Consider the following 12,174-nt stretch of genomic DNA (forward strand, 5'->3'; position numbering starts at 1 on the left):
GAAACCCATAGAGAGGGTATCAACAGGCCTAAATATTTTTATTGTAGCTAAATCAAAGGAGAAGAATGAGGCAATTGATGATCCAACATGGTCGCGGGACCCAATTGCAGATAAATCAAAGGAGAGAGTGGTGACGAGGCAATTGATGGGGCAGCTGACGATGCATGATGACATGGCAACATGGGTGCATCAAACTTATTCGGGTCCATGACTGTGATTTAATAGCAGCCGTTGGACCCAAATGAAGGGGAATGAATGACCAAGGGCCTTTTTGTCCATCCTCGCCCTTGGCCGTCGACACTGCCGGCCAGAGGCCATTTTTGGCCGGCTAGGGGGGACTATGGGGCGATCCAACGGCTTGGCTAGACCCCTAGGGCCGTCCCCCTCCATTGAAAAGCCTGGGAGGTCCCTCCCAAGCCATTAAAGGGGGCCTAGAGGCCCCCAAATTCCCCATCTTCCAATTGAGATCCAAGAGCGGCAAGAGACCCTTGTGGTGGCAGCGAGAGCAGTAGGAGGGTCATGACAACCTCCTGCCTGCTCAAGAAGCTCTGGGCGGTCCTGAGAGAAGTCAGAGTGTCCCTGGATTCCCACCTGGACGAAGGAGAAGAATGAGGGAACTCCTAAACTAAAGCTCGACGACAGCGATCAGTGACGCCACTCTCGTCTTTGAATCAGGAAGTTTCAGGTATCCTTATGAGTCTCTACAGTTGAATTACACACTCTGGATGCATTAGTTTTAACTCGATATTGATGGAGATCAATTTTTTAAAAATTTGGTAACACGGCCTGATGTCAGACGTCGTAGATGGCGTCGTACTACGGGTAATTCGCTAAGTGAATGTAACTACGTGATGCAAATGAAACCCTAGATGAGAGTACGTGTCGGCCCGACTCATGGGTACTCGCCGAGTTCTAAGCTCAGGGGTAGGCGATCGGTGCCGATGATGGTGACCTTCTGACCCTCGTCGGTGCGACGACGGTGACTATGATGCTGAACGAAATAATTCCGTAGGGGCTCGCACGTAACGGACGGGCTCAACCCGTACCTAGGAAATCACTCGTGACATAGTTTTCTCAATAATTTTTCTCACCTAATCTAACCCGAGCGTGGTGGATTGCAGTAAAAAATATGCTGGAAGACGTAATATAACTGACGAACAAGGGGAACAATGTACCTTATCGGTGGTGGTGTTCGTCGTCATCGTCTTCATCGGACACGGGCAGATACGGGTAGATAAGCAGAGACATGCTGGGAGGCAGGTGAAAGGAGGGCAAGGGCGAGGTTGAAGGTCAGTCGGAGCGCGGTGATGTTGCTGCAAGATGCATGACCGTGGCACGGAGCGGATGTATTTGGCAGCAACGACACTTGCACGTGGCACAGGGTGCTTAAGTGCAGTCGCGAGCGGCAGCACGGCACGGGCATGGGCGTGTGCGATGGTAGGGAGCGCAGTGAAACTAGGTGTGGGTGCAAGCATTGCAGCCTCAGAGGGCAATGGCGGCGACGTAATCATGTCCAAAGGGTCTACCGATGCAGTCCGGGATGAATGTTGTGTCAGTATGGTTGGCCACCTTGCAAATGGTTATCCTGTCAGTGTAGCTTGTCACAAAGACAGAGGACCAGGGTGGTCTTCTAGACATTGAGCAGTCCCCACGCGGTGAGTCACCGTGCGTTCAGCGCATGGACCAAGCCACAGATCCCATGGTCAAGTAGAATGTGAAGCAGTCGACCCACGATTTACCCATGAGCGGTCCACGCGCCGTCGAACGACACAGTTTGGAGCCAATCAACTGAGCAACATGGTCAGCACGCAGTCGGGTAGTTCAATCGTTCGGCGAGCATTCTGATCGTCAACAACCGCCAAGTGGGCAGTTCTGGGGCCCACCCAGTACGCCACACAACCAGGCAAACAACACGACCAATGGTCGTCGAACAGCCCACGCACTCGGCGATCAACTAAATGGATAGCGGATTAGGAAAGTCAGCGACCGAGGTGGATGGCGACGGTGGAGAGTTGACTCGCGGGACGGCACAGGGTTCGGTCGGCCGCTCAAATGGGCCGATCGTGTGTTGGAGGATACATTGACTTGCCACGGTGGAAAATTGGCGTTTCGCGGCTCTACTATGACCGCACACGTCAAAATAGTTGGTTCACAATATTGTTGAACGGACGAGGCGCGGGTCTTGAGTACTGCCGAAGGTGTCACTCTCTGGTCGTGGGTCTGGTCACGGTGCAACAAGGGGTTTCGGCCAATCCATGGGTATCCAAAAGTTGGACTGCCTCTCTTCAACGGGAACCAATCATGGTCGATGAAGAAGCAGATGCAGATGGTTCTGACAGGGATGCAGCCCCAATGGCATTGTTTACGTGTTTCCCCTTCTTCTAGATCGACCTATTTCTTTTTTCTTCCTTCTTCTTCTTCTCCCTCTCTTCCTCTTCTTCTTCCTCCTCCTCCTCCCTTCCTCTCTTCTTCTTTGTGAGACCTGGACAAGAAAATAACTGCCAATACAAATTCTAGATCTAGAATGAACGTGGTCCCATCATGACCTTCTATAGGGCCATGATGGGCCCCTTACAATGAGTCCAACAAGGGGGAGTCCAATAAGAGACACCCCCCCATTTACAACATAAATAAAGAAATTAAGAGATTAAACTATTCAAAAATAAAATGACACAGACGGATACAAAAACACCATGATATGGACGCATCACAACGAGTAGGGTGCACTCGTTGTGATGAACACAAAACAGAAATTAAAAAAATGAAAATGCGAACACGTGCGCGCACGTGCTCTAATCGGGGTATTTAAACCCGGGTGTCTTCACGGATGCTCTGGCGTACCAATCGAGCTGGACACGGACTGATGGTGATGCTGATGACAATGATGATGGCTCTGATGACAATTCATTGACGTCGTTTAGGTGTGCTCCATCAATCCTCCTGGGGTCAGAAGTACTCGGCTCTGACGAGTTTGTGGTGGCGAATGGCAATGGCTGAAGTAGATCTGATCGCAGGCATTGTAGATCATCCTCTATGATCCACGAGTCGTCTGCACTTGTGCGTCCCTGCCAACACGTCAAAAACCTCTGCGATACCTCATCCCCTACATAATTAATTCCCTCCTATAGTATACAATCGACTGACTCATGCCAATCAGGTGAAATGATCGGGGGAGTGGTCGCGACAAACTCACTCACATTGAGGGGGTCTTGAAAGGCTGGATCGGAGGGGGAAGAAGGGGCTCGATACAGAGCCAGGTCCGCCATGTTAAACATGGAGCTGATCCCCCACGTAGGAGGGATTTTGATGACGTAGGCTTTATCGCCTACTCTTTAGAGGATCGCCTACTCTTCAGAGGATAGGCTTTACCGTCCCGGGAGAATCTCTCTCCGGTCTAAGTCTCACCATCACACTGTCTCCCACGCCAAACACTCGGGGTCAGCGATGCAAGTCGGTAGCCTGCTTGTACAATGCATTTTGACTAGTGATTTTATCATGAATATGCTTATGCAACGAAGAAACATATTGGGCAAATGCAAGATCATACTCAGCATCCCTAACATGAGGATCTACGGGTGCTAGGTCAAGGGGTCGACGAGGACCCTGGCCATAAGTGATCTCGAAAGGATTCAACCCGGTGGTTTGATTCACCGAGGAGTTATAAGCAAACTCAGTGCGGGGAATTATCAAGTCCCACGTTGTAAGGTGCTCACCAACTAGGGACTGAAGTAGGTTACCTAAGCTTCGATTGACTACCTCCGTCTGACCATCGACCTGAGGGTGGTAAGCCGTCGGGAACTTAAGTTTCGTCCCAAGGAGACTCCACAAGGTCTTCCAGAAGTAACTCGTGAAGCAGACATCTTGGTCGGAGACGATCAAAGTGGGCAAGCCGTGTAAACACAATTTATCAGAATAATAATTGTGTGAACTGAGTAGCGTCAGATGTCTTTGCACAAGGCATGAAGTGCACCACCTTCAAAAACCTATCAATGACTACCATGATAGAGTCGTATCGTCGTACGCTATGGGGTAACCCTAGGATGAAGTCCATATTGACGTTGTCCCACAATCACTTGGGCACCAGCACCGAGGTGTGTATCCCAGCACTCTTCTTGAAGTGTTTGGCCAAAGCACATACGCAAAACTAGGCGACGATAGTGCCAACCTCGCACTTCAAGATGGGCCACTAGAATTGGTATTCTACAGAGGCTATGGTCTTGTCGCAGCCAAAGTGACCTCTAAGACCTCCCATGTGACATTCCCAAGTAAGGAAGCCACGAAGCGATGTGCGTGGTATGCACAGCCTGTTTCAGAAGAATAGGTAACCGTCGGTGATGACATAGCCTTGAACTCACGGGACAGTCCCCACTAGATCTCCGTGACGATAGGCCGGAAGTCAAGGCAGCTAGTGTACCCCTCTCAAATCTGCTTGAATCCTAGAATATTTACCTTCATGATGTTAAGCACATACGCTCTTTGACTGAGTGTGTTGGCGACGACGTTATCCTTTCCCTTCTTGTGCTTAATGATGAAGGTAAAATATTGTAAGTACTCGATCCATCTCGAGTGGCGGTTGCTCCATTTCTGCTGGGAATGAAGGCACTTGAGCGCCTCGTGATCTGAGAAAAGTAAAAACTCTTTCGAGAGGAGATAGTGCCTCCAATGCTTCAATGCCTAAACGACGGCGTAGAACTCCTTGTCATAAGTCAAGTAGTGAAGTCTCGCATCATTCAGCTTATTGCTAAAGAACTCCACGGGGGTGCCCTTCCTGGCTGAGTACACTGCCGATTCCGATGCCAAAAGCATCACAAGTAACCTCAAAGACTTTTCCAAGTCAAGCAGACGGAGGACGGGCGCCAGAGTCTTCATGAGCTTCACTCGCTGGAAAGCTCGATCTGCTTCCTGTGTCCACGCTGACGGGTCTACCTTAAGGCAGTCAGTGATTGGAGTCGTGATAGAACTAAAGTTCTATATAAATCGCAGATAGAATGTGGCGAGTTCGATGAAACTTCGTACATCATGGATGTTAGCCGCTGGAGGCCATGACGTGATGGCTCAGACCTTCTCCGGGTCGACTGCGACACCCTGGGCTATATGATAAAGCCTATGAATGTAACTTCCGAGGTAAGGAAGCTACATTTCTTTGGGTGAGCGTATAATTGTTCTCGTCTGAGAACTGTGTAGACCTTTCGAAGATGCTCGAGATGCTCGCCTTGCATGTGGCCATATATGAGAATGTTGTCGAAGTATACGAAGACAAAATTTCCAATGAACGCGCGGAGTACTTCATTCATGAGCCGCTGGAAGGTACTAAGCGTGTTGGAGAGGTCGAAGGGCATGACTCTCCACTCATACAACCCGTCTTTAATTTTAAAGGCGGTCTTCCATTTGTCTATGGGACGAATATGAACCTGATGGTATACACTTCAGAGATCTATTTTCGAGAAGATAGTGGATCTAGTCATCATGTCGAAAAGATCCTGTAGTCGAGGAATGGGAAAATAATACATCACCACTATCTTGTTGATGGCTCAACTGTCGCAACACATTTGCCACGTACCATCCTTCTTCGGTGCCAAAACTACGGGGACCGCACACGGGCTGAGGATTTCTTGGATGAGGCCTTTTGCGAGTAGCTCTTGGACATGTCGTAGCAGTTCCTCATACTTCTGCGACTCCATGCGGTAATGAGGCAGATTCAGCAGTGATGCTTTGGGCACGAGATCAATCGCGTGCTGTATGTGACGCATCGGCAGTAATTTGCCGGGTAACTTGTCAGGGAATACGTCACTAAACTCAGATATGAGGGACTCGACTTCGGGTGGTCGGGGAGCTATGGGTGTATCCGGGAAGGTGTCGAGAGCGACGGCGACGCATATTGGCGTGTCGTCGATCTCGCATCCCAAGTCTCATGTGAACAAGGTGTCACATACGACCATTAACCCTACCGGGTTGGCCGGGACCGCCTTGCTCGCCGGTTTCATGGTATACAGGTACCATGTGACCTTCCGTCCCTATTACATGAACGAACACATGTTCGTACTTCCGGCTAGAGTGACGTCGTGGTCATAAAGCCAGGGACGGTCTAAGATGATGCTTCCTACTTTCATAGGAAGTACGTCACAGAGGACGCTCTCATCGTAGGAGCTCACCTTCAACGGGACGCGTCATTGAATTTTCACCGGCAAGGATGAAGCGTCGATCCACGACACGTCATAGGGAGTCGGGTGGGGTATGGCCGCAAACCCTAGTCAGGCGACCATCGTGTCGGAGATGGCGTTGATGCAACTACAACTATCAACGGTCAACTTGCATACCTTGTCGTTGATCTTGACATAGATCGAGGTGCAAAGGGTCGCATCGGCCATTGGGTTGGTCCGCTGCACTACAATTGCATGTCGTGTTAGTGGGGCAGCTCGAGGCGGTGGTCGTGCTCCACTCACGTCGGGGCGATCTACTGCGATATTGACCAACTGTCGGCCAGTGGGTTGGGGAGCCGGTGGTGGAGACGGTCTAGGTTCAGTGATCTGTATGTACCCGACTCATCCATTGGATTCTTCGTATTCCTGTACGAACTCCTCGTCTACATGATACTCGTCTTCGTGCAAGGGCTCCATTTTGCCCATCTGGTCTTGGTCGATGTCTCTAATGTCGATCAATAGTGCTGATGACCAGCACTAACTGGCTCGGTGCCCTTTCCCTTAGCACTTAAAACAGGTGACATGCGCATGGTTCACAGTAGCGCTGCGGGCCGTGGTGTCGGTCCTGACGGCTCGAGCGGGTGGTGTTGATCCCACTAAAGTGGTTGGGGCGTTTCCTTGCCTTGCGGCGTTCTGTGAAGTCCGAGCGGATGTGGACGAAGTGGACCGAGCGGATGTGGCTCAATGTAGTGCTGGGGTAACATGTGTAACGGTCTCCTCGCCTGGGTGCTCTAGGTGCTCTACTATGTCGTAGGCTTCGTCGACCTCGGCAGGGTTGCACTTAAGCACCTCGTTGTGCAAGGTCGGTCGAAACCCGTGAGCAAACAGGCCGATGATGATTCGCGGGTCCTCCATGAACCGGCATCCCATCCAGCATACTTCGAAGGCCTCCATGTATTCCGTCACGAATTTTCGACCTTGTCGTAGGTTGAGCCATGAGAAGAATAATGTCATTTGGTACTGCAAGGGCATGTACTTGCTCCTTAGTTTCTGAGCCATCTCGATCCATGATGTGATGGGTCATCCTCGTCACTCAGCTACGACGCACTCATTCTCTCGTAAAATATTGGCTTGGTCGCCAAGTCGTATCTCTGCATCTTCGACACACAAGTTGTCGTCCATGCGGTACCATAAAAAATAGGAGTTCATACTCGACTCCGAGTGGATGAACTCCTTCGGCTTCCTCGACCCTTCGAAGATGGCGACTTCGGCTCGTACGCTCTTTTGAATCCTGGCATGATGCTCCTCTCGTCAATGCTCATAGTCATCCGGTGCCGCTAGGGTACCGGGTATCCTCCATATAGCGGTTTGGTGTCGTCGGGGTGGGATCGGGTAGCACTCATGGCCAACCCCTCGTCGTTGTTGACCATCGTACGGGGAGCGGTGATCAGGTATCACGTGCGGTAGGTATCAAGGAACCTCATCGGGTTCGTCGTACCGTCGATCATAGGGTCGGGCGTAGTCGTCTCGACGGGCCAGTAGGTCGGCCTCGTACTCACGGTCATAGTCGTCTTGTGGGTATCGTTCATCCTGGACACGAACGTCCTGTGGGTCACTTGTAGGATATCGGTCAAGATGTCAGTCCCGACGCATCTCGTCCTACCGCATGTCATTGGGGTACTCGTCATCTTCAATGGGCATCCACGGTCGCCCTAGGGGACGCGCGACCCTAGGTGGGTCACGGTCTTGTTTTGGCACCACGGGCTCGACCGCGATGACGGGTACTGGAGGCACTGTGGGTCGTGCTAGTAGCTGCTCCAAGCGTTCGACGAAGAGAGTCAGGGTGCGGAGATACGCTCTGCATTCTTCGTTCGAGTCCTCCCGGGGTCGCTACTACTGCTGCGCTCTCCCTCGTCCACGTCCTGCTCCTCGGCCACATGCGAAGGGAGCCCGGGGTGTAGGCTCGTCCATGGGATCCTTCCCGTGAGGGCGATGACTCGTTGTCGTGTTCTCCTCGATGTCATTAGGGTATGTAGCACCTAGTGATCGTGAGGCACTATGCAGGGATCGAGCTCGTCCACGGTGGCCACGAACGTGTCTGCGTGGGTTGAGTGATCCGTCGGCACCTCTATTGACGGGTGCAGTTCGTCCAGGCTCTAAAGGAGGTGGTGATGCGCCACCTTCGGGCGCGAGCGGAAGATGCTCCAAGAGTCGTATAGGGCTAACTCTTTCAAGCAGCAACGAGTCGTCTCATCGTGATGAAGGCGAACCTTCGGAGTGCATCATTCTACTCGATTGCGTCTCGATGACCATGGCCAGTTCCTCAGGAGGGTACTAGATGTATGTTCGAAAACGGATGGATGTCGATGTTATGATGCGAGGGTACGGAGGTGTACAGTGGGCATTCCGCCGGAGGCCGCCATCACGTCCTGCGGTCCCGCCGGAGGCCATCGCCGCATCCTGCAGCCCCGCGGGAGGCCACCTCCACATCCCGCAGCTCTGTCGAAGACCGCCGCTGTGTCCCACGATTCCGCCAGAGGCTGCCGCCACGTCATGCGGCTCTGCCAGAGGCTGTCGTCGCCATGTCCCGCGGCCTCGCCGAAGGCCGCTGCCGCATCCCTTTGTCCCATCGAAAGCTGCGGCCGCATCTCGCGGCCCCGCAAGAGGCCGTCGCCGCATCCCGCTGCTCCGCTGGAGACCACCGCCGCGTCCTCGGCCCCGTTGGAGGCCGCCGCCGCGTCCCGCGGCTCCACCGGAGCCCGCTGCAACAATGTTCGCACCTTTGCCGGAGGCCACAACTGCCATGTCCGCGCCTCCGCCGGAGGCCGTTGCTGCAACCCGCGTCATTGTTGCTTGCGCCACCACCGCCCGCACTCCGCACCCCTACCCCTCCGACTCTGCTTCTGCATCACAGCTCTTGAGCCGCGTCAGGCCGCAAGTCGGGCGATGTTGTGCCGCCTATGGCATAGCTCCATAGGCCCTGCCCACCAGTATCTTTGCATCGACAAACGTGGGACACCGGGACTACATTGTCAAGAGGTACCTCACTCCTCTAGCCCGCTCGTTAATTATCTTTTGTCGTATATCTGTCAACGTCACTCCACCGCGCTCAAGTAAGGGTAGGTGAGAGGGTAATTGGACACGAAAGCTTCCAACGAGCATCTTCCCTAGGTACAGGCCGAGCCCGTCTGTTACGCAAGAGCACCAACAGATTTAATCCGTTCGGCACCGTAGATTCCTTCGTCGGTCCGACGAGGGTCAGGAGGTCACCGTCATTGCCATTGGTCGCTTGCTCCGGAGCACGGAGTCGGACGAACCCCACGAGTCGGGGCCTGCACGTACCGTCACCTAGGGTTTTCATCGCTTCACATAGTCGCATCTCCGTAGGTCCACACCAACGGACGGTGTCTTCGACGACGTCCGCGTATCTCCTCGGTATCCGAGCATCGTATCGGTACCCCTCTAGACGACTTCACAGACGTCGTCCTGCATCACGACCTCTTAGAGGCATTTTAACAAACACTGGTGTGCTTGCGAGTTTTTTAATTGATTTATATAACTTTGCTTCTACCAACCTTATAAAAATTAAAAACATATTCAGCTACTGTACTCCGACTTATCACAGGCATTCTGCCGAACACCTCATGGGCGTTCGACTGAATTACCTTAATTTGATTTCCTATTATAAAATCATATAAAAATGTATAAAACACCTAATTGACTTCTATCAGGCATTCTGTCAAACACCCGGTGGGCGTTTGACAAAAGACCCTCCTTATTCCCGATTTTATGCAATAAAACCTACATAAAATACATATAAAAACCATAAAGTAATTAAATAAATCATACATTTCTCAGATCTCGACCCCCCTCTTAGGAATTGGGTCGAACGCCTTGAAGGTGTTTGACTAAATCACCCTTTACTTCAGAAATTGATTGTCAAATACGACTTAAAAATATTAAATATATACATTAACTATATAACAAACAACACACATCTATAAGCTATCTTCTGCCACTATAGGCAACCTTATATTAATATAAATACTGATTAATTACTATTAATATCCCGCTGTCCCTTTCTTAATATCTCTATATCTTTCAAGCTACTTAATCATATAATAAATAGATAATCACTTATTCTCTCCCTATATATCTTATTAGTATATAACTACTTCTCTAGCTTACCTATCTATTCTTAATTAAATAATATTTCCCTACCTATCTAGCTTCTTCGTATTCTTCTTTTTCTTTACTCTTATTAAACTACATACTCTTATTAAATACTTACCTATCTTTTCACTAAATATATTACTATCATTCTAAAATATAATATCTAATACCTTAATTCTTTTTTTTCCATAGTATCTATGATATATATATATATGCATATAATATCAGATATTATCTCTTCTCTATTTCTTTTATTCACCTATTATTATATCTACTTACTACTACTTATTTATTCTTTAGTAATATTATTATACCTTATTAACTAACAACTCAATTATTAAAAACATCTCTATAGGCCAGTCCCTGTTGAGACAACCTCACTCTCATTATACATTTGAGTGAGTTTTTTAGTTTATCAAATTTATTTGAGCGTAGGAAAATTAAATTTACAACGGAAATGAAAAACATAACATTCAATTTGCTTCCATCAATAACCACAACATTCATGATTTCCACACCATCCATATTAGACACGATCCATTCACAATTTGGTCAATGAAATGTTGTAAGTTTTATTTCTTTTTTCCAGTCTCTCTTTCCTAGATTAGGGATGAGGGGAGTCCAGTCGTTCTTTAAATCTTCTTTAATATATGTTTCCAAAAGGAGAATATAGCTCTCAAATCAATCTTATGTAAAAGGAGGTAGCACTTCTCTTTAAATTTTGAAGCTATAGGGGCCCCAATTAAGACATAGGAATGAGTATATAAATAGGAATTCCAAGCCTAATGGCATCATCTACCTTGCTATTTGCTTTTTAAGTCATCACTCATCTTGCACAGCTTTTATGATTTCTAGATCCTCTAACACAGGTCTCATTAAAAAGGCTGAATTGATAAAACAATCATTCGAGAGAAAAAAAGATTAAAAGGAGCTGAAGTTGGTTATGCCTGGAAAAAAATACATTGGCTTCAAGACGATGACACATTTCATATCTCATTCAACATTCATTACTAGAAATAATATTTATGTGCGACATCTTTAATGAAGTCCAAGGATATGTGTGGTCTTAAGTAAGTTATACTGATAACATCTTATGGTGATCACATTGTTAAAAGATATACCCTGAACATTCTTACTTTTTGGCTATCAGGTAAGGACATTGACATATATGCACAGAGCAACACCATCGAGTCCTGATCATAAGAAGATGATGGATGATATCATAACCATTTGTGTGGATACACTAAGAAGAGATAGATGTTGTTCTTTAGGCAAAGAGTTCAATGAGCTGACCCATATGAATCCCTATATGATTATATCCCCAATTATCACTAAGTTGATTCATGACACAATTCCACAATTTCTCATTATACTTGGTACACCAGCGAAATATTTTTGATAGGTCTTTGTGTATACGTTATGACCAACTAGTCCCTAATCACAGTATTTCACATAGTCTAGCTCTGATTCAGGAACAAGTTAACAGAAGTGATTGTTCTGTCAAGATGTGATCGTTTGCACTTGGTAGAAGAGGAGATGGACTAAAGGAAGACAAAGCAGTGAATTACTCACAAGGTTGTGGGAAAATCAAAAAAAAATTGATAGTTTCCACATGCATCACATTTGAATAGTATGGTCGAATTAGGGTCTCTGCATCTTTCCTTACTAGATAGTTAGAATTTGGGCTTGGTACTTGACCCTTTGTAGGAATAATGCACATGAGGTTCTACATACATAGTAATTAATTGAGGAAGGTTCCATAAAGTAGTTGATGAACTCCTTTGTACTTTCAGGAATAATCAATTGTAACTTGGCACCTCACATTTGGCAACTTGAACTACAGATAAGATTAAATCAATTT

This window comes from Wolffia australiana, chromosome 14 (assembly GCF_029677425.1).
Source record: "Wolffia australiana isolate 7733 chromosome 14, ASM2967742v1".
In the NCBI taxonomy this organism is placed as follows: Eukaryota; Viridiplantae; Streptophyta; class Magnoliopsida; order Alismatales; family Araceae; genus Wolffia; species Wolffia australiana.